This window comes from Amia ocellicauda, chromosome 23, assembly GCF_036373705.1.
Source record: "Amia ocellicauda isolate fAmiCal2 chromosome 23, fAmiCal2.hap1, whole genome shotgun sequence".
NCBI lineage: Eukaryota > Metazoa > Chordata > Actinopteri > Amiiformes > Amiidae > Amia > Amia ocellicauda.
The window spans coordinates 932,481-939,840 of NC_089872.1; the positions used below are offsets into that span (position 1 = coordinate 932,481).

Here is a 7,360-nt window from a genome sequence, read left to right on the forward strand (position 1 = left end):
GGGCATATGCTCTGAGAAAACGAGCTCTCTATTTGTTTCTGGATACAATTGATGATGATATATATGATGAACAGTTTAAGAAATCCTTTTTACATGGATTACACCCTGATTTGAAAGCAATCCTGGGCATCTCAGCTGATGCAACCGAGGATTGGGAGAATTTGTTTCCTAAAATTTGCAGAGCACAGGAATTAGTGAAACAAGGAGCTTGGAAATGTGTTAAAATTGATAATAAGTTGAAAACTGAAAAATAATCCCGTGAAAAACTATTCCAGGTCGAGGGGCCTCATGTTTTCTTAAACACTAAGCCTGAATATGGGCGTTGTCCCCCTCATAATCCTCACTGGGAAAAGAAACATAACTCTGGTTACAAGCGTAACAGGGGCAGAAGTGACCGCGCTGGAGATCAGACTCACACTGACCCCAAGTTTAACAGACAGGCCGGGACACCCCGAGGGGCGGTGCCTAACGGGACTCCTCCCATCTATGATGAGTCAAAGGCAGCACCGACTCCTCCTCAGTACTCAACTCCTCCCCTGTATCCGCAGAAAGAGCTACAGCTCCTGCGTCAGGAAGTGCAACAACTGCGCACTGATCTCATAGGGAAAGCAGCCCATGCACAGCACGCATAGGGGTGTGTGGCCTCCCTGAAGGTAGAAACTAAGCTTTACCGGGACAGATGGAATAGGCCGATCTTAAGAGCAGCTGTTGACGGAGGCCCACAGCAATGCATGCTCTTAGACACTGGTGCTTCTGTATCTGTCCTACATGCTCAATCTCCACACACACACACATTATCTACAGGTATTACAGCTAATGTATCTGGGTTTAAGGGAGACATGACTACTGCTATGAAGGGTATAAAATGTAATTTGAAAATAGGTGATTATCAAACAACTTGGTCTCCTATATTAATGCCTTTACCTGAGGGTCAGTCAATTATTGGTTCGGATGTCTTGAGAAGAGAAGGTGTAATACTTGATTACGCTAATAATCAGATTTGGTTTAACAGAGGCAGAAATGTTGTGTACACTGTTAGTGATTCACATGCAGTATGTACTATTAAGTCACCAGGTGAATTACTGCTTCCATTCAATGAAAATTATGCAGTGAGGCAAATAATAGCAAAATACTCTGATGTGTTTGCCAGGCATAAGCATGATTGTGGTAATGTGGGTCAGGAGGAAGACATCAATGGTCCTCCTCATAAATTTCAAAAAAATATGGGATCCCCACTGAAAGTCACGAATCTGTTGCAACTGTTATTAGTTCTCTGTTACAGCAAGGAGTCATAAGACATTGTACTTCTACAACGAACTCTCCTATTTGGCCTGTGCGGAAGCCAGTCGGATCCTGGAGACTGACTGTGGACTACAGGCGACTCAACGCTGTGACACCTACCTGTGCACCGATTGGAAGAGACACTGCCACTCTACTGTCCCGTGTCCCAACTGACAGTAAGGTCTTCACAGTGCTGGACATTTCCAATGGTTTCTGGAGCGTTCCACTTGCTCAAAATTGCCAATACAAATTTGCTTTTACTTTTGACAATCAGCAATACACATGGACTCGCTTACCGAAAGGTTGGCATAATTCTCCAACTATTTTTCACAAGCGGATGGCTGAGGCTATAAAAGGTTTTTCCAGACCTGAGTGCCTTGTCCAATACGTCGATGATCTACTGCATGCTACAACTACAGAAGAAGAACATCTTCAGCTCTTTGATGAACTCTTAAGTCTCCTTTCACAAGCAGGTTTGAAAATCAACCCAAAGAAAGTGCAATTGTTTCGAGACTCTGTTTCATATCTAGGGGTTACTCTCACTCCAGAGGGGAAATCACCTGACAATGCCAAGGTTCAGCTAATCACAAAGTTGCCTTTGCCTGTCACTAAAACTGCATTGCGTTCTTTCCTAGGTTTGATGGGATACCAACGAGACTTTATTCCAGAGTTTGCTACTTTTGCAAAGCCACTATATGAACTTTTGAGAAAAGAGGTGCCTGAAGATTTCTACAGTACTGAAACTTGGACAGAGAACCACACTAAAGCCGTTGAACAGTTAAAACAAGCATTGGTGCAAGCTACTGTGCTGCTAACTCCAAACCCTACACTACCTTTTCACCTAGAGGTGGGCTCCTCCAAAGAAGCACTGACTGCCGTGCTTTGTCAAGAACGCCATGGTGTGCTGAAACCAGTAGCCTTCGTTTCACGGTGTCTTCAGAGTGTTGAGAGACAGTATGATACGTGCACTAGACACTTGTTAGCGACTTTTTGGGCAGTGAAACATTTCACTTATATTACAGGACTGAACAAAGTGGTGTTACACACACCACATACTCCACTGAATTTGTTATTGAAGCCCACACATACTTTAGTTTCATCACAGAGACTTTCACATTGGACTTTGTTAATGTTGCAACGTGACTTAGACCTTGATTGTAAATGAACCACATTGATTCCACAAATGTTGCTTATGCAGGGTAAACCACATGAGTGTCCATTGCCTGACACTGATATTTTGCCTAATCCTTTTGTTTTTGAGCCACAGGTTCCGAATGTGTATATTGATGGATCAGCATACATTTGTAAGAACTCTGGTAGATTGCTAGCAGGTTTTGCAGTATTGTTCCCCGAGTACACTGTTAAATTTTCTTGTCCAGGACAATCGTCACAATATTCTGAATTGGCAGCTTTGCTAGAAACCCTTAGGATAACTGATGATTCTGCAGATATTTATACAGATAGTGCTTATGTTGTTACTGCATGTACCTTGCTACCTCTCTATGCCAAAAATAATTTCCGATCATCAGATGATCGTCCCTTGAAACATGCTACCTTACTACAGCATATCTGGTCTTCTATTCAGTCGAGACCAGGCGAAATTGCTGTTTTGAAAGTTAAGGCCCATGTGAGAAAGGATCGTAGAGGTGAACATCATATCAGAAATGATGAAGCTGATCGGTGTGCTAAATTTGCTGCTAGACACTGTGGTCCATGGCATTTGCCAGGCCCATTGCCTACCAATGAAAATGTCTCTGCCTTGGCTAACTCACAGTCTCTTTTTGAGATTCAAAACTTAGATTCAGACATCCAGATTAATATTCACTGGCATTTGCAGGAGAAACCGCTTCCACAACCTACGTTTTGGTCTCACAAAAGTACTCTGGTGGGTGCGGGTGATTCTGACAAAGTCAAACATTCCACAATCTGAATACCCTGTAGTCTGTGTTCCCTCACAATTAGCTCCAGATATTTTTGACCTATTTCACAACTCACCAGTAGGAGGTCATTTTTCTGTAGAAAAGACACTAGAGAAGATTACACAGTACTACTGGTGGCCGACTATGAAAGCTGACATGACCACTGCATGTAACCACTGTCTTGTCTGCTTACAGGTGAATCCTGCACCTTTCACACAAAAATCCAAACTCAGACTATCAACTCCGCCGGAAGGTCCCTGGACTCATATTCAAATTGATTTCATTGGTCCTTTAGCCAAAACATCACAGGGAAACCAGTATATTTTGGTTATCCTTGACAAATTCACAAAATGAATTGAAGCTTTTCCTTGCAGGCGTGCCACTGCTGCCACTGTAGCAAAAACTCTCATACAAAATGTGTTTACTAGGTGGGGACTACCGAAGGTGATTGATAGTGATCGAGGAACACATTTCACAAGCAGTGTAGTGAAAGTTATGTGTCAAGAATTAGGCATCACCCAGAAATTACATATTCCATTCCACCCTCAATCGTCAGGAGTAGTCGAGCGTGGAAACCGCAGTCTAAAAACACTTTTGAAAAAAATGTGTCAAGACAATCCAAAAAGGTGGGCTGAGGCATTACCTCCACTACCAGAATTACACCACATCAAGCAATGACTGGACGTCTTATGCATGTCCCAGGACATTGTTTGCTTCCTTTAGAAGAACAACCTGTTCTTTTGCAAGCTGCTAATGTTACTTGGTTACGAAATTGCCTAGCGTCTGTAGATCAAATGCAACGCTTTGTAGCTAAACAATTAGGCCACAAACAGAGACAAATTAAGAAATATTTTGACACCAAAGTTCATGAAGAACTACAGATTGGTGACAGATGTATGGTTCGAAATTATAAACACAAACGCCATACCTTAGAAGCCGATTGGTATGGACCATTCCTCATTGTGGACAAATTAAGTCCAGCAGTGTACAAAGTCAAAATTCAGGAAAAAGGTAAAGATACTCTTAAATGGTTTCACATCAATCAGATAAAAACTGTTAAGTGATCACTGCTACCCTTGATCTTTCAGGTGTTCCTGAGAGAAAATGGAGACCATGATGCTATTCCTCGTTGGTTTCCTGGGGGTTGACATTGATGCTGCAATAGTTTACAAACAACCATGAGACTTCTCTTATAACCTGAAAATGCCCTTTCTGATGACCTTTGACCTTCCCGTCAGGTCAAATGCAAAATCCTCTCAATTATTTAAAAGGTATTTAACACGCTGAACTGCTTATATTCATCAGTACTAGTCTCTATTAGATTTTATAGGAGGTAGAGAACTCCGAGACAAGTGCTAACCGAGGTCGGTGAAATCATCTGAGTCTACATCTCTGATCTACAGTGCACCTCCATTCAATATAGTATAGATATAGATATCCATACTGTTCCCCAGGCTGTACTGATCGTGCTCTATAGATATATATATGACACCACATACACACTGATCAAGAGTCTTAGTTTGAACAGAAGAACATTATCATTTTATTTTGTAGATTAAACAGAGAAGGGAAAGAAATGTAATGATCGTATGTTGATGCTTTCATCGTCGCCAGAGGAGGACTGGTGCTTCTATTTCTAGTGCTTTCACAAAAGGCCCTCTCTTCCTGGCCTGCTCTGCTCTGGCCCGACCAACGCGTGACAGGACACTTTCGCTGAAGTTCGCATCACGTTGGTTGTCCTTCTTGCTCATGAGCTGCTGCTGCACCTTGATCTGCTCACGGTGCACTTCCAGCTCTGCTTCCTTGTGGACCTGGTCGATTGTCTTAGGACCCTGGTCATCCCTCCTGGGCACCCAGTTATCCTGAGGAAGGGGAGAAAGAGTCAGTGATTATTGTACAGAGTGAACGAGAGGCACACAGGGATTTGGGGGGTGGGAAGATGAAAGCAAGGAAGGTTTTCATGACTTACTCTTCTCAGGTCCAAGACATCCTGCAGCAAAAAGCGGATTCGAGGGGAGGTCTTCCTCTCTTTGATGATCTGCTCCATCTGGCTGAAGTACTGGTCCATGCGGGGCTGATGAAAAGGTGAGACAGAACGATTAGAAAACAGTCCAGACAGCAGGTACAGAAGTAACTTTTTACCACTGAGTGAAGCAGCATTCCTTCAAGAAGGCTTCTGCAGATGCTCAGAAACACTTATTCAGACCACTGTCTAGAGGCCCCATCACATTGCTGATGTTTAGCCAGGGCTCAATCTGGCACGGTGGCCGGACCTTCCTTACCTTGGCTGTCTCGAGGTCCAGGTCTTTGCCGATAGTGGAGAGGAGTCGGCACAGGCACTCCAGGGACTCTTCGTGGTTCTTCAACAGCTTGAAGATGCAGGCGTGCATCATGGCCTGTCAGCATCTTCACCTTGAACAGCTCCCCAAAGAACTTTATGTGGCCTAGCGAGCGCCGCTGGGCCTTGTGCTTGGCCTCCTGCAGCTCGTCACGTAGACGCTGCCGCTCCTCGCCCTGCGCACACACGGCACTTAATTACATACTATCATAATGGAGGCATGATTTTTCAAGCATTTGCAAGCCCTGGAAATCAGTTTTGCATTTTCCAGACTTTTTCCAGACATCCAAACTAGCGTACAAACCCTGTTTATATTTAAAATAAATACTTGGGCTGTCAGTCGATTCAAATATTTGATTGGTTAATCAGTTAATTGGTTGATTCATCGGCAGATTAATCAGGCACTTATTAAAATAAGTGTAACAGTCTTTAAGTGGTTGTGCCACACAGTAATACTTTAATAAATACTAGACATTGATATTACAGCATTAAAAGAGCTATCAGCTCTTGTAGGTAGTTCAAAATCTCTGCGATTCTAGTGTTAACCGTATAATTGACAGTCACTATTATGACTTTTGTTTTTTAAATCTGCTCGATTAAATAGAAAAAATATTGATCGTCAATTCATTCGTTGATTCATAGACCCGATTAATTGATTAATCGAGGCAGCCCTAAAAAATATGTTCAAATGTTCTTACCACCAAGGATGCATCCAGCAATTTCTGCTTCTTCTCCAAGACCTCGTCTCCATCCTCCTCCGTCTCAAACTCCTTCTGGCAGCGGTTCAAAAGCAGAGTGCGGAAAGTCACCGTCTCTCCCGGCTTGTCAGCGCTCGGGACTTTGAGCTACAGAAAGGGGAGCAGGAACAACATAAACCCTAAGCAAGATGGAAAATTCCTAAGCATGGTCTGTGAGCCATGCCGGCTTCCATCTTAAATAGGTATCGGAGTGAAAACTCTTGATATGCGATTCACAAGACAGGCATCTGCAAGTCCATTCAAAACTGAACTCCCACAAATTACAATTCCAGAGCTAAACGAATCTGATCCATGTATTATTATTATTATTTCCTAGCAGATATGTCCAATATCTCCAATATGAGAGCAATAATACAGAGCAGGCATAATACATTTTACAAGTTCAAATTTACACAAATAGCATCTTCACAATCCTCTACCATCTCCTCCCTCCCTCTTAAACTTCACTCTCCCCGTTACCCTCCTTCTCTCACCCTCAGAAGGCACTGGCACATATTGGCGTATGAGGCGGAGAAGGTTGGTTCGGAGATGGCCTTCTCGAAGATGAGCTCCATGACACCCTGGAGTCGCTGCTCCGTGTCGATGGTCAGCTCGTTCACTTGATGCATCAAGGGCTGGAACATCTGTGGGGTCAGCTTGTTCAGGATACCGTTCACCCTGCGGAACAGCTCCTGATTAAGGGAAAGGGGGGAGGAGGGAAGGAAGGAAAGAGTTAGTTCTGCAAACCTCGGCCAAGTCCGTGTTCTTATTTGTTCTGGAGAGGTGGGTGCTTGTAAGCGTATTCAGCCCCTCACTTCCTATACTCTATCAGTAGAGGTCAGTGGCCCAGACACCATGGCACTAAAAACAGATCATCACTGCGGCTCCAAGTTTACCCACAATCCCCTTTAGTAGACTAGCAAATTATTATTCCCACCTCCCCAAACAAGAACCATGTCCTCTGCTCCTACATACCTGGGTCTTACTGACTTCGGGGTCATCACCCACTGTGGGAGCCTGCTTAATTGTAGGCTTCCATGCCTTCTCGGCCTTGTTGAGCTGAATCTCATCCGTGAATGACACGT

At 43.7% G+C, this 7,360-nt stretch overlaps 1 non-coding gene across 1 annotated transcript; it reads right to left on the bottom strand.

The window, feature by feature from the left end:
• Positions 1-7,082: 7,082 nt before the first annotated feature.
• On the bottom strand, positions 7,083-7,159 carry LOC136719461 (small nucleolar RNA SNORD66). The gene has a single exon (XR_010805408.1). It is a non-coding gene; the product is annotated as a small nucleolar RNA SNORD66 (small nucleolar RNA).
• Between the last annotated feature and the right edge of the window lie 201 nt (positions 7,160-7,360).